At 39.5% G+C, this 15,404-nt stretch overlaps 1 pseudogene; it reads right to left on the bottom strand.

Annotated features, from left to right (window-relative positions):
- Nucleotides 1-9,312: 9,312 nt before the first annotated feature.
- Nucleotides 9,313-15,050, bottom strand: LOC105979560 (annotated as a pseudogene).
- Between the last annotated feature and the right edge of the window lie 354 nt (nucleotides 15,051-15,404).

Genomic DNA, 15,404 nt, shown 5'->3' with positions numbered 1-15,404 from the left:
AGTTAGATGACCCCTTGTTTATCTTCCAGCATGTGGGACCCCAGGTTCTGTATAATTTGACAGCTTGGTACCATTAGCTTTCTTCACCGAATTTGCTTATGTACTCGCTTTGTCTTCAGCATTCGTGTCAGAGTAGGCTGGTGTGCTTCCTCCTTGTGGGTTTTGTTATTTCTTAGTTAGATGGCCGCCTGTTTCTCTTCAAGCCTTTAAGACCCCAGGTGCTGTATCATTTGATAGCCGGGCACTATGTGCTTTCTTCACCACTTTTGCTAATGCACCCCCTTTGTCCTGCAGGTAGGAGAGGAGCAAATCAGAGTAACAATGAAATATGAAGTTGTCCTCTAGTCCTTAAATGCTTCCTCCTCCCCACTACCATGAACCCAATTCTACCTTACATATCCGGCTGGACCGGAGGATGTACACTGGCACAGATAGGAACTGGAAATACAGTGAACCCAGGACAGATGAACCTCCCAGGAGAGAGTGGCGATAGTGGGAAGGTGGAGGGAAGGTGAGGGAGAAAGATGAACAGATGACAAGGTCTACATATGGCCTTCTCCCTGAGGGATGGACAGCGGAGAAGTGGGTGAGGGAGACATTGGATGGGGTAAGATATGATAAAAGAATAATAATTTATAAATTATCAAGGGGGAGGGGGGAGCGGAGGGGGGGAGGCAGAAAAATGAGCTGACACCAAGGGCTCAAATGGAAAGTGGGTGTTGTGAGAATGATGAAGTCTACATATATACTAATGTGCTGGACACAAATGACCTATGTATGGATTGTGATGAATTGTATGAGCCCCTAATAAAATGATTATTTATTTTTTTTTAAAAAGGAAACCAATTGCCCATCGAAGAATAAATTAATTAAAAGAAAAAAATTTTAAGCAGAAAGAAAAGCCTGTAAATATATCAAGTTCTGATTTTTGATCTCTAGGCATGTCCTTCAGTCAGGACTGATGGGGTACCATGCTCTGGCACCTGAGTCTGTCCTTTGTGCTCTCTTGGGTGCTCTCTGCTCTGCTCCCACAATTGCTCTGCTGCACGCTTTTTGTGGTTTGCCTAGGTGTCTCAGGGTCAGTCTGGGCCAGTCCTGACACTGAATCTCTAGTTTTGTCCCCTTTAGAGCCCAGGCCATCAAGGGACAGTGTGTCTCGTGGTGGGGTCACCATATTGTCCACTCTGTCCATTGGCTGTTCAGAGTGGGGATGTCGTCTTCCAGGGCTGGTGGGTCTGGATGTGCTCCACTCTCTTTTCCTCTCCTTAAGTGATTCCATTTGCTCTGATTAGACATGCCCCTCTCCTCTAGATGCAGCTTCTGTGCCTTCCTCTCAAGTAGATTCTTCTGGGGGGAGGGGCTGTTGTCCACATAGCTGGCATGGGGACTGAGCACTCAGGACCCTCCACTGGCTCCCCAGTCCTTGGCAACAAGCTGGATTTGTCTGGCACTGACTTTAAATGTGGTCCCTCTTTCCCTGTGGAGACACAAACAATACCCTTCCCTTGGATGGCCAGTGCCCTATGCCCCCATCACATATCCTGGTTTTTTTTTCCCTTTCCCCTCCCCCCCTGAAAAGAAAATACCTAAAGAATTATCAATGATAATATGAGGGTAAGTCAAGAAATATTGCTACACAATCATGTTGTTAGGTTTTCTTGAATAGGTTCTGACTGGTAGCTACCCTATGCATACCAGAAGGAAACAAGAATTGGTACACCACTGTTCTCAATATCCTTTGTCTTGAGCCCATTTTCTCAGGCCACTGTGTCAATCCATCTTGTTGAGAGTTTTCCTCCTTTTGCTGTTCCTTTATTTCACCACATACGATGCTATTTTTAAAGGACTGGTCTCTCCTGACAACATTTGCAATGTATGTGATGAAGTCTTGTCATCTTTGCTTCTAAGAAGTTTTTTATCTGTACTTTTCCAGGAGAAATTTGTTTGTTCTTTTGCAGTCCTTGGTAATTTCAAACTTCTGACCAGCAGCAAAATTTAGATGCATTGATACTTCTCTCATTATTCAATGTCCAACTTTCCTGTGTATATAAGGCCACTATGTTAGTCCTGGTAGACTCTAGAGAAACAAATCCATAGAAACTCATATGTGTATAAGAGAGAGTTTTATATTAAGGGTAATTGTACATTAAAAAAGTACCTCAACCCAGTCCAGATCAAGTCCTTAAATCTGATATTAGCCCATATGTCCAACACCAATCTATAAAGTCCTCTTCAGACTCACAAAACACAAGCAATGATGCTGAATGCAGGAAGATCATTGACCAGTGGGTCAGAAGTCTGGTAGATCCAGTCACCTTGTAAGCATCTCAGCACTGGCAGGGGTCTCTACAGGGCTTCTCCAGATCCAGGGTTATGGCTACATCAGGGTAGGTCCATGGGGCTTCTCCTCAGGGAAGTCTCACAGGGAGTCAGATTTGTCAGTCAAGAGTCTCCAAGGAAGTGAACTGAGAGAGAGAGAGAGTCTCCCGCATCCGAAGAGGAAATTCACAGAATTCTCAGGAGAAGGCCACGCCCACACAGAGTCCTCAGTGTCTATAACCCATTTGACAGACTATGCTCTACCCCTTCATTCTTAATCCTCTCAAATCCAAAATTGACACCAGATTATGTAACTATCACAGTCACTAAATATATCATGTCTTAGATCAGCATGAACTTAGTCCTCATATTAACACCTGTGCTTTTAACAAGTTTATTGCTGTCATATGCAGCAGATTTACTCAGTGCAATGCATCAATTGGTCCATTGAACATTGCTGCTATGAGCATTGGTTGCAGATTAAAGCAAGATGAAATCCTTGAAAACTTTATCCTTTTCTCCTTTTATCATACTGTGACCTATCCGTCCAGTTGTGAGAATTTGCATTTTCTACATTGGATTGCAATCCATATTGAAGCAGCAATACGGATGAAGCTACAATCTTCAGCAGGAAGGGGTTCAGTCTTCCCCACTTTTAGCAAGCAAGGTGGTGCCATCTGCACACCACAGGTTGTTAAAAAGCCTTCCCCCTATCCTGATTCTTCACTCTTCTGCATATAGTCCCATTGCACTGATTGTTCTGCTCAGTTTATAGATTAAATAATTATGATGAGAAGACAAAACCCTAACACACAAATTTCCGAATTAAAACCATGCAGTATTCCCTTGCTTATTTTTGTTTTTGTTGTTTTAGGTGCCGCTGAGGGGGATCTGACTTCTAGTGGTGATATATATACACGACAGAACAACCTAGACCCTGGTCTGGCCTTCCTCACAACTGTCCCTATGCTTGGTCTCAGTGTTGCTGTCACTGTCAAGCTATCTTCCTGAGGACCTTCTTTTTCTCTGATACACTCTACTTGACCAAGCATGATGTCCTTCTCCACCGTACGGTGTCTCTTTACACCATGTCCAAATTTTGTAAGATGAAGTCGCCCCCTTCTTCTGAGGCAGACAGGTTTGTTTTTAGCAGTCCATTTAACTTTCAATATTGTTGTCCAGCACCACAGTTCAAACGCATCTATTCTTCAGTCTTCCTTATTCAGTGTCCACCTTTCACGTGCATATACGGTAATTGAAAATACCATGGCATGCACCTTAGACTTGAAGTAACATCCTTGCTTTCCAATACTCTGAAAAAGTTGTGAGGAAGATTTACCTTTGGGCTGCATTCTTTGATCTCTTGACGTATGCTACATGAGCATTGATTGTGGATCTATTGATTGTGGGTCCAAGTAAGGTAAAATCCTTGATCACTCAATTTTATCTACATTTATTATGATGTTACCTATAGTATTTTTAATATTGACTTGAAATCCATAATGAAGGCTGTAGTCTTTGATTACAAATCCTCCTCACTTTTAGCAAGCACAGTACAAATCCTCCTCACTTTTAGCAAGCACAGTAGTGCCTTTTGCATATCAAACATTGTTTGTAAGCTTTCTTCCAATCCTGAGGCCACATTATTTTTCCTGTAATCCAACATCTCTGATTATATGCTCAGCATACAGATTGAATAAATATGGTGAGAGGAAATAACCCTACAACAGACTCACATCTTTTCTGATTTTAAACCACCTTGTTCTGTTTACACAAATGCTTTTTGATCACATGAGCACAATGAAGTGTCTTTGCATTCCCATTCTTCTCAGGCTATCCATAGTTTGTTATAGTCCACACAATCAAATGCCATGGCCTAGCCAATTAAACAGAAGGAAAAAATGTCCTGGTATTCTCTCGTTTGAGCCAACATCCGTCTGACATCAGCAATGAGATCCCTTGTTCCATGTGTTCTTGTAAATATGACTTCTAAAAATCCTGCCATTGTGTTTATAGGTTTTGTGAACAAATATAGAAATTTCATATGTAAATATTTAGAATATACAGCATCTTACCTTCTGTTTTAAATAAAGAAGCATTAATTCTGTTCATATTTCACTTCACTATATCTCAAAACATCTTTAAATGTATATCAGTCAGCAAATTATAAAGTTACTCAGATAAAATAATATCCTATTAATATAATGCTTTAGGGGATTTTCATGAAAATTACATGATATTTTAAAATAGGGAAACTATGCTTTATTAAAAGAAGAAAGTGAATGTGATTCAGGAATATATATATATATGTATATATACATATATATACACATATATAAATGTATATATATATACATACATATATATATATACATATGTGTGTGTATATATATCCTGCATTTGGTCTTAAGAATAAAAAATAACGTATATATGGGTTTTATAAAATCTTTATTTTTCTTCTATTTAAGCTTAGTTTGAATGGTCCCTTTCAATCCATGTCTAATATTTTATATTAATAAATGTGTTCGGCCCGGTTGACTAGAAAAAGAAATCCAGGGATTCTCATATATGTGTAAGAAAGAGCTTTATATCAAGAAGTAATTATATGTCAAGAAATATAACAAACCCACAAACAAAGCAAAACAACAAAAACAAAAGCAATTAAACGCCCCAGCCCAATCCAGGAATATCACAGACCAGTAGGTGCAAAGTTGTGTGGAGCCAAAGTCAGTGGAAAACATTGCAGTGATCCTGCAGCTCTCGGTGTCGGCACGCAGGAGATCAAGGCAGAGAACAGAGAAGTTGGTCTCCAGAGAGCTACATGTCTTGGTCGCACCTTCAAGGGAGGTCATCAGTCTGTGACCTGATTAACAGTCCAAACTCCACAAATCTTCTTACAGGTGTGGCATTTGCGCACAATTCTTTTACCCATACATAAATTTTTAACAAAATCATGTTTGTGCCTAATAGGATACTATTAAAATATGTATAACTGAAAATGTGCTAGCCCCATTTAAACATAATATTCTATAAGTGAACAAAAGAAAACAAAACTTTATGTCTAACAATTGCAGGTATGTGAACAGCTACATTTTATTCCTATAATCTTGTCAACATCTCCTCCCACCTATGAAAATTTGTATATCAAATTTTCATGCCTTTATCTCCCTCCATTTTGGATATCAAATTTCAATACTGCCCTTTTCTATCAACCCAATGCTCTGAGGAGACAAGCATGTTTTTTATGTTCTTCAGGTCAGTCTGTAACCATGAGCAAAGTAAAATCTGGACAGGCTGAACATAAAGTTAACAGCAGGATGCATCAATTCACAGACTCAAGAATCAGGTTCCCGTCAACTCAATGTGGGCTGCCTGGCATAACCTCGCCAAGGTCTTCATTGGCCACCTTGTTTTTCAATGGGCCTCTTCACAAACCAGCAACCTAGCACCCTTCACCTAGGCTGAAGTTCTGCTCAACTATTTAAACTTCAGACCAGCCAATCCACTCTTATCTCTGTGAACCAGGTCCATGAGTGTCAGTGGCCAGACTCAACTCATCTCTCTATTGCTGCATTTCACCCACTTCCACTCAACAAGAGGACCCAGGTGGTCAACTAGTGAGCATTGCAGGCTGCCCACGGGCTCCCTGTAACAAACAATCCATTTTAGAGAAGAGAGTTCCTTCATGGTCCAGAGTTTTTCAGCTTCAGGAGCAAGCCAGCAGTTCAAAATCCAAAAAGGCCTAATGGATACTATTTGTTTGTTTTTTTAAATAATTTCAGCCTGCTAATAACTCTTTCAGCAAGACTTTTTAAATGCAAATATCCTGAGAACTCAAGGCATTGAGTGAGGCTTATTTTTTCTAAGTCTTCTTTGCAGGCATTTCCTATACTCATTTAACAAAACCAATTTAGTGGCTGAAGGCAGTGGGCTTACAAACCCTACAGATTCATACCTCCTAATAATCATTTCTATCACACATTATGTGAATGAGTCGGTAGAAAAAAATCAGTATTATCCTGGTACAGCCATATCTTAAACATAATTCGTAAAACAGTAAAATTCATCCTTTAAGATCTAAACTATCCCATTCATATGCATTATTGCTCCATCAAGCTTGGCCTGGTTTTTGGTCAGCCATTTTGACTAAGCATCTTGGCATCAGAGATGTTCAAGAAATTCATTACATTGATTTTAGCCATTTCAGTTAGGAATAACTTGGTATAATTGTTTGTCAATTTGAGGATTAAAAGTGAAGAGTGGAATGTAGTCTGTCAATCAGGTCATAGCCAATGAGGCCTCTGTATGGGCATGTCCTTCTCCTGAGAATTCTTGTAACTCCTTATTTTCCTCCTGGGAGGCAGGAGACAACACTCTCTCTGCTCACTTCCTGCTCACTTCTCCTGAGGAGAAGCCACATTGCACTACCTTGATGCATCCCTGGGAACTAGAGGAGCCACATGGAGACCCCCTGTGAGCGCTGAGATGCTCCTACTGCCACTGACTTTAACCCACTGGCCTGTGATCTTGCTGTTTTCAGCATCACTGCATTTGTTTCGTGAGTCTGTAAAGGACTTCATTGATCGATATTGGACATATGGGCTAATATCAGACTTATGGACTTGATCTGGATGGGGCTGGGATGTTTTCTCAATATCCACTACTCAGTTTTTTTTTTTTTATCACTTTCTACAACTGCTCTTGTATATAAACCTCTTGCGTATACACATATGTGTTTCTATGGATTTGTTTCTCTAGTCCACCCAGACTAACACAGTAACAAAATAAAAGTTCTAGGAATCAAAACCTTCACTTTCCATATGCTTTACAGAAACCAACTGAGTAAACAGTGTGGCCTTATCTGACCTTCAGCTAGCCAAAAAAGAAAAACTGTGATAAGGCAGAGGCCAGACAAACCTCAACTCTCTGACTCTCTGTCTTCAAGATTTGTTTCTCTAGTAGCCTGTTCCCCAGGAATCATAATGTTATAGTCCTGATTGTCAAAAGAAACAAGTCCAGTGACACTCATACAAGTGGAAGAAAGAACTTTACTTCAAAAAGTAAATATATATCAGAAACATCCAAGTAGAGTCCAAATCAGGTTCATAAGTATGATACTAAGCCATGAGTCCTTCCTCAGACACACACAGGCACAGTCAATGATGCAGAATGCGGAAATGTCACAAGCCGGTGGGTGCAAAGTTATGTAAATCCATAGTGAAAAATACCCAGGGCTCTGGCATGATCAGGGTGAGGAAGCAGGTAGGTCAAGGCAGAGAGAGAGGCCAGCCTCCAGAGAGCCAGATATCTCAGCTGTACTTCCAAGGGAGGTCATCAGGCTGTGACCTCATTGACAGGCTAAATCCCATCCATAGTTTCTTACAGGTATCATGTTGGCGCACAAAGAGTTAACTATCACAATAAATATGAAATAAAGGATAATGAAAGACCACTGTATAATCAATGGCTATCAACATTGCTAAGTGATTTCATTTCAGAACTTTAAATGGTAAATATTTTTATAAAATAAATATTTTGACAATCTTGTATATTTTTTAAAAAATGAACACCACCTGCTTCTAACAATCATTTATTATTTCTGAAAGAGTAAGTCACTGTCAAAAATATTTCATTGATTTCAAACTGAATCTAATAGCATATTTTTATAAGCTACTGTTCAATCATGAAATGTCCACAAAATGAACTAAGTTAATATTAAATAATCTATATATGGTAAGTGCATCATTAAATTTCTCAATACTAAGCTAATAATGAATTATGTGTGGTAAATGAATAATTAAATTTCATAATTCTATAGGTATGGTGGACAAATGGAGATGCCTTGGTGGTGGAGTGGTTACGTCTTGGGCTGTTAACCTCAAGGCTAGCAGTTTGAAACCACCAGGCACTCTAATGGAGAAAGATTTGCCTTTTTACTCCCATAAAAAGTTACAGTCTCAGAGAATCACAGGGGCAGTTCTATTATGTCCTAGAGGTTTTCTATCAATTGGCATAGAATTGATGACAATTAGTTTAGATTTTGAGTTTTTAGCTCTTAAAACACAAATAACATTTTTTCTGGTACTGATTCAGAAAACTGCATTGAGTGAGCCAATCAACTCTAGTTTCTTTGATCTGGTGTTCTACTATATTTTTAGCTTTTAAGTTATACTGATTTTTTACTTTATCATGCTAGTTTTAAGTATGTGGGGAATTCAGACCCATACATTACAGAATGAGACAAAAAAGGTAAAATTTTTGAAAATAATTAAGTACTAAGGGTCTTCCGAGGGAAGCTGTATTTGGATCTACAGTGGCTAGTTGGCTACACATGGAATTGACAATCAGTGGTTCAGACCCACCAGTCACTGTGAATCCTTTAAAAGATTTAAGAGTCTGGAAACACATATGGGCATTTCTTCTCTGTCCCATAGAATCACTGAGTTAAAGTCAACTAGATGGCAGTGGGTCTTCATTTTTGCTATGAGAGATTGTGAAATATATGCGGAGATTACATTTTGGATATTAAAAAGCTAGAATACAGTTTGAGATGAGTGGAAAATAAAAAAAGAAACTGACAAGGCAAGTCATATGGAAAGTTTGAGGGCAATTTAGAATGCCCCAAATGTAAGACTTAACAGTAATTTTCATAAATATTTTGAAGATCCAAATTTTTCTTCTTCAAATTCCACACAAAATATTTCAAAACTTATGTAATATATAGAAGCCAATGGATAATCCAGAGATTATATTGGTTCAAAATTTCTTTCTGGGAAAAAGTCTAACTTTTCTTTAAGAGTTTCTATCCATAGCTGGAGAAAATGAGACCTTTAAAACAAGACTGGAACATTTAAAATTTTGTTGTTGTAGTTGTTATAGCATAGCTTATACATTTCAAATTGACAAAATATTGTTGTCCTGTGCAGTATCTTAAGATAACTTGCCCATGAATGGGAGTTTCCTTTCTAGTACTTTGAAGTCTACAAGATGTATCTATAAAGTATAGCACTGTGGGAAATGAATATTTCTTAAATCAAATGACGAGAGTGGAGTGTTTGTGGTTTTTCTTGGTGAATAATTGCTGCAACACTGTACTTCAGGCAACTGAGGAAATTTCAGATTTTCCTTAGACACCATTAGGTGCTGGAGCTCTTGCAGGACAACCTTGACGCCCTAGTAATTCTGCCATTTTGCTAACACTGATATGGCTCTTGGGTCCACCACTGCATTAGAACCATGAACTCCATTCATGCTAATTTTAATTACAAATCTTACAATGGGGGCTGCTTCTGGGTATTTAGGTCCACATTCTATTTTAAAACTGTATATCCAGTTTTGTAAACTGTTCTTGGAAACCCAGTTTTCATCTCTGTCCATCTTGTACAGTCATTTCTTCATTAACTTCTGGACTCTAGCTAAATGTGTCATCTCCTACTGCTTTCTGGCCTTCTTCCAAAAGTCAGAAATTGCAAGGGACTTTTATGCCCAGCCCATGCTGGATGCTATCTTGTATTGCTTTTGCTTGAACCTTCTAATTTTAATAAATATGTTTGAACCGTTTAAGACTAATTTGGGGTTTCGGAATATTTGAATCTGTATTTATTATGCCAAACGTTGAATAAAGAAGACCAAAGGAGGATCAATGTATTTTAATTGTGTACCGGACAAGAATATTGAAAGTGCCATGGTGTGTAGGATAACCTGTCTTGGAAGCAGTAAGGTCAGACTGTTCATTGGAGGCAAGGATGACAGGACTTCCTCTTACTTACTTTGGATATGTTGTCAAGAGAGACCAGTCCTGGGAGAAGGAGATCATGTTTGATAAAGTCGAGGGACAGGAAAGGAGAAGAAGGACCTTCAGGAGATGAATTGATGCCATGGCTGCTACAGTGGGTTCAAGTATAGGCACGGTTTTGAGGATGACTCAGGACGGGGCAATGTTTTGTTCTGTTGTGCATAGGGCTGCTATGGGTCTGAACGGATTTGATGGCACCTAACAACAACAACATTTATTTAAAGTTGAAAAGTAGAAAAATAAAGTAATTTTGACACAATTTATTTACAAAGAATGCACACCTTTCCTATGAACTTATCATTCCCAGCATAGCAGTCAAATAACAGTCTCATTCAAAAGGGTCCATACTAGTCAATTTCAGCTCATTAGTTTCATATCAATTTGGTTGATTTCTAATTTTTCAGCATTCATACTTCATACATGACCCATTCTTATTGTTAATAGATGTGGGCAACCAATTCTCCTTATTTTTAATCATGCTCCATCAACAAATGTCAGTCTTGAAATCTTCACAATATTCACGTGATTATTGTCAATTCTACTTTGATAAAGCAGATTTTCCTGAACCTTATTTTTAAGGCTTTCTTGCTTAAGGGGCTCATCTTGCACACTCTTCCAGACAATATTTTACTACTATTCATCAGGTTTTCAGTGGCTAATTCCCATTCACCCTGGGTTACTCTGGAGTTATGAGAAATACTGATGGCATAGTTTCTAGCATCATAGCAATAGGCAAAACCCCACTGTATGACAAAATAATAGAAATCCAATTTGAACGACATTTTTCAAATGTATGTACCAAGCATTAAATCTAGTGATGTATGAATTTGAAAGGCACTGCCAACTTCTCCAGTATGAAATTGATCAAACACATCAATACATTGGTAATTATTGGTCACTGGAATGCACATGTTGAAAACAAAGCGGAAGGCATGATGGCTGGGACATATGCCCTTGGTGATAGAAATGAACCTGGAGAACTCACACTCCTGTCATAATTGGCATTCTCTACTTCCTCTCTTGGGTCTGATAGCTATTATAAGGGCTACACAGAATTCATACACAAAATTCATGATTAAATTGTTTTCATTAGGATGTTAACAAGTTCAATACTCATAAGAAATTCTTAGCATTTAGTTTTATTTAGATATCTGCTAACAAATGCCCCAAGGAGCATACCACCCCACTGTAAGCCTCAAATCAAGGCATTTAGCTTAGGCTCCGTGGGTCAGCAAGTGCAGCTTCCCCAATTTAGTGTCCAGAGGCACCCCATTCCATAAGCTAGCCTCCTTCCTAGGAGATCACTACTTTACTTGCTCTGTGGTCTGAGAAGTACACCACTCTGTTCCATGCTCTGGCTTCTGGTTCTGTTGTCTTCTGGATCCAGGAGGTTCACCGCACAGGGATCTTGGTTCCACTCTTGGTTCTTGCTGGTAATGAAATACCTCCTCGTGCTTTTCAGAGGGTCCATGAAATAAACAACAGGACGTCATTCCAGGGAATTCTATTCATAGTTACTCACAGGTGAATCCTATCAGTATCTTCCCTCCCATTCTTATCAGATCCATGTAGCTCCCTTTGGTGGGAGCTAGGCATTTTGGCTAGATGATCAAGTGAAATAATTTGCTGACCCTGCACTCAGCATGAGAAGCTCTGGTAGTGTAGTGGTTATGCATTGGACTGCTAACCACAGGGTCTGTATTGCAGGACCACCAGTCCCTCCACAGAAGGCAGACTGGGCTTTACACGATGACAGTCTTGGAACTCACAGAACGATCTCTTCCCTGTCCTAGAGAGTTAGTAGGAGTCACCATTGATTGCAAGGCAGTGAGCTGGGTTGTTTTTGTTTGTTTGTTTATTTTGCTCTTTTTGGAGGTGGGCGGGTAGGGCAGGCACACTCATGATATAATTTAGCATGTCCAACAACTTTTTCATTGTCACAACATAAATGGTCACAAGATGTAATACACAGGAATCAAAGTGTCTACATCTGTGGGAAGAGGCAGTGGAGAAGCTCAATATCAGCAACTAAAAGGAGGCTAGGGCTGATTCTGGAACAGTCATTTCTAAGTTCAAATTGAAATCAAAGAAAATTAAAACAAGTCTACCAGAGCAAAAATCTGACCTTGAGTATGTCCCACATATGCATGTGAAAATGTGGACATGGACTAAGAAACACTGAAGAAGGAAGACTGTCAGTCAGAACTGCTCAACAATCTGACAACTAACAACACGTTACTGAAAAGAGTTCGTTTAGTTGTTCAGTTCTGCTATAACAGAGGCCCCGCAAATGGATGGCATTAGCAAATTGACATTTATTCTTTCAGTTCAGAAGGGAAGACGTTCAAATTTAGAGAGCCAGCTCAGCAGAAGACTCTCTCTGTCCGCGCTGGAGAAGAATTGATGCCTTTGAATTATGACGCTGTCAAGGCATATTGAAAGTACCCTGAACTGCCAACGGACCAAACAGATCTGGAAGAAGAATAGCAAGAATATTTCCTTTGAAGCAGGATGGCAAGGTATCGCCTCGCTTCCTTTGACAAAATCATCAAGAGAGACAAGTTCCTGAAAAAGACCATCAGGGATGTAAATTGTCAGGTCTATGAAAAACAGGAAGACAGTCAACCAGGGGGATTAACACAGTAGCTGCAACAATGGGATCAAAGAAAACAACTTTGTGAATAGGCTGAAGAATGGGACATCATCATCTCAATATAAAATTTGTAAAGAACTACAAAAGGTCTGAAATTTTACCCATTTCAAGATAACGAATTAGACTGGGATAGTTTCTGAACGCATACATTTAATTGTGTATCATGTAGAGGACTTTTTCTGCCTGTTTTTCTCTGATCTTCCTACTACCTTTATATTGAATTCTCTTCAATCAATACTCATATTACATAGAATGGTGAATAAGATTTTAAGTATATTTCTCTTGTATGAAGCAAAAATAATTAGTAACAGGTTAAATACCAGTCGAGATTTAACAAACCCTTCTTGCACAATGGTTAAATGCTTACAGCTCCAAAGGAGAAGAATCTTGCCATTTGCTTCCATAATTATATTATTTTAGAGAACTCTGTGGGGGAGTTCCACTATGTTACATGTGATTTTTATGAGTTAAAATCTACTCAAAAGTAGCTAGCACCAACATAAATCATTGTTCGAGTTATGGATTGGTTTGTGCCTCCTTTCCTAAATATGTGTCAATGTGGCTATGGAATTTTCCTCAGTAGTTAGTATTCATGCAATTCTGTACTTTCATAGTTATGTAATGGTGCACTACAGTGCACTCTGATGTGACACTCCATTCAATCATGAGAGAATTGAGAGTAAGTGCAACACTATTAATCTTATCATACCAAACTCACTGCCATTGAGTCAGCGCTGACTTATAGCAATGCCCTGCGGGTGTCCTAGACTGGAACTGTTTACAGGAGTATACAGCTCACTCTTCTTCCCATTGTGCTGATGGTAATTTTGAACTGCCAATCCTGTGGATCGCAGCCCAACAAATAACTACACCACCACCAAGGAACGTAATGCTATCACAAATCTAATAATATTAATTTAAGAGGAGTTTCCCCTGGGTATGACCTAAAACACTTTTATCTTACAAGAGATCAAATAAAAGAAGCCAGCAGAGAGAGAAAGACCTATTACCATCAAGACATAGCACATCTTTTGGACCCAAGTCTGTACATTATGAGCCCTCTCAAATCAGGAGAGATTAAAGACAAGGACATTTCTCCAGAGCAGACCGAGGAAATCTGCTGAGCTGGCTCTCTAAATTTGAATGTCTTCACTTCTGAGCTGAAAGAATAAATGTCTATTTGCTAACGCCTTCCCTTTGTGGTGTTTCTGTTATAGCAGAACTGAACAACTAAAGTAACTCTTTCCGTTAGGATGCTGTTTGTTGTCAGGTTGGTGAGCAGTTCTGACTGACAGGGACCTTATGAACCACAGAATGAAGCAACGCCTAGTCCGGCGCCACCCTCACAAGTGTTCTCATTTGCGGGGAGCTTTGTTGCCACCACTCTGTCAATGCATCTTGTGGAGGGGCTCCCTTTTTGTCACTGTCCTCCACTTTATCAAGCATGAGAGCCTTCTGGGAGAGGTCTCTCCTGATAACATCCAAACTATGTGAGATGAAGCCTCGCCATCTGTATTTGGCTGCCTGGTCTTGAGAAACAAAACCAGTGACCATCATACATGCATCAAAGAACTTTATATCTAGAAGTAATCTTATATCAAGAAAGTGTCTCAGCTCAGTCCAACTTGAATCCAGAGTTCAGTGGTAGGCAGATCCCTCTTCACACTCTCATAACTCCAGGGCAATAACGCGGAAAGGTAACAAAGCTAGGATGCAAGTCAGTGAAAACATGGCAGGGTGACAGCAGATCTTAGGATCAGGTGGCCCATGTGGGTCACCCGTTAAAGCAGGCACGGAGCCCCACTAAGCAGGAAGGTGAAGGAGCAGCGAGAGGGGAGTTCCCAGTTTTTCTCTTATAAGAAGGCCACACCTCTCAGAAGGAATCATCAGACTGCGTCCTGGCTGAGAGGTTGGACTTCGTCCTGACACAAAGGCAAGTTGACAAAACATCCAATTTCCACAGATGACTCTTTGTCAATATGACACCTGTTCACAACTCTTTAAACATACATAATCTCCAGAGAAAATTTTTAAAAAATCATATTTGTGCTTAATAGTATACAACTAAAATACATACATCTGGAAAATCCACAAATCCCATTTAAATCTTATATTCTTTATGTGAACAAAATAAAAATATTCCATGCCTAAAAATTGCAGCCTTCTGAACATATACAACTAATCTTAAAATCCTTTCCACATCTTCCCCTACTAGTGAAAGTTTGTAAACTAAATATTTCATGCATTTATCTTTCACTTACCCACTTCCACCTCCACCTCCATTTTGGGTTTCTAATTTCAAGACTGACCATTTCTATCAATTCAGTGCTCTGAGGAGAAAAGCATATTCTTTTCTATTCATTACATTCGGAACCTTGTGTGTGCATCCATAAGTAAAGTCAAATGTAGATGAGGTCATTCATCAAGTAGCAAGCAACATACACCAGCTCACAGAGTCAAATATCTTCTTCCTCATCTGGTTGGGTTCTGGTCCACTCAGACTTAGCCAGTGCAAGCAGTCAATGAATGCCACAACAAGCCGGAAAGTTCCCTGTATGAGTCCACCACTTCAGAATACTGTCCCTTCATATCTCCCCACCCCCCACCCCAACCCTCTCTGGCTAAGTCATGCCATCA

The sequence above is a fragment of the Echinops telfairi genome, unplaced genomic scaffold, assembly GCF_000313985.2.
Source record: "Echinops telfairi isolate 266 unplaced genomic scaffold, ASM31398v2 ScPeMD7_7469;HRSCAF=8507_0, whole genome shotgun sequence".
In the NCBI taxonomy this organism is placed as follows: domain Eukaryota; kingdom Metazoa; phylum Chordata; class Mammalia; order Afrosoricida; family Tenrecidae; genus Echinops; species Echinops telfairi.
Note: the sequence above shows the minus strand (reverse complement) of the source record. Positions and strands in the feature narration are given on the sequence as shown.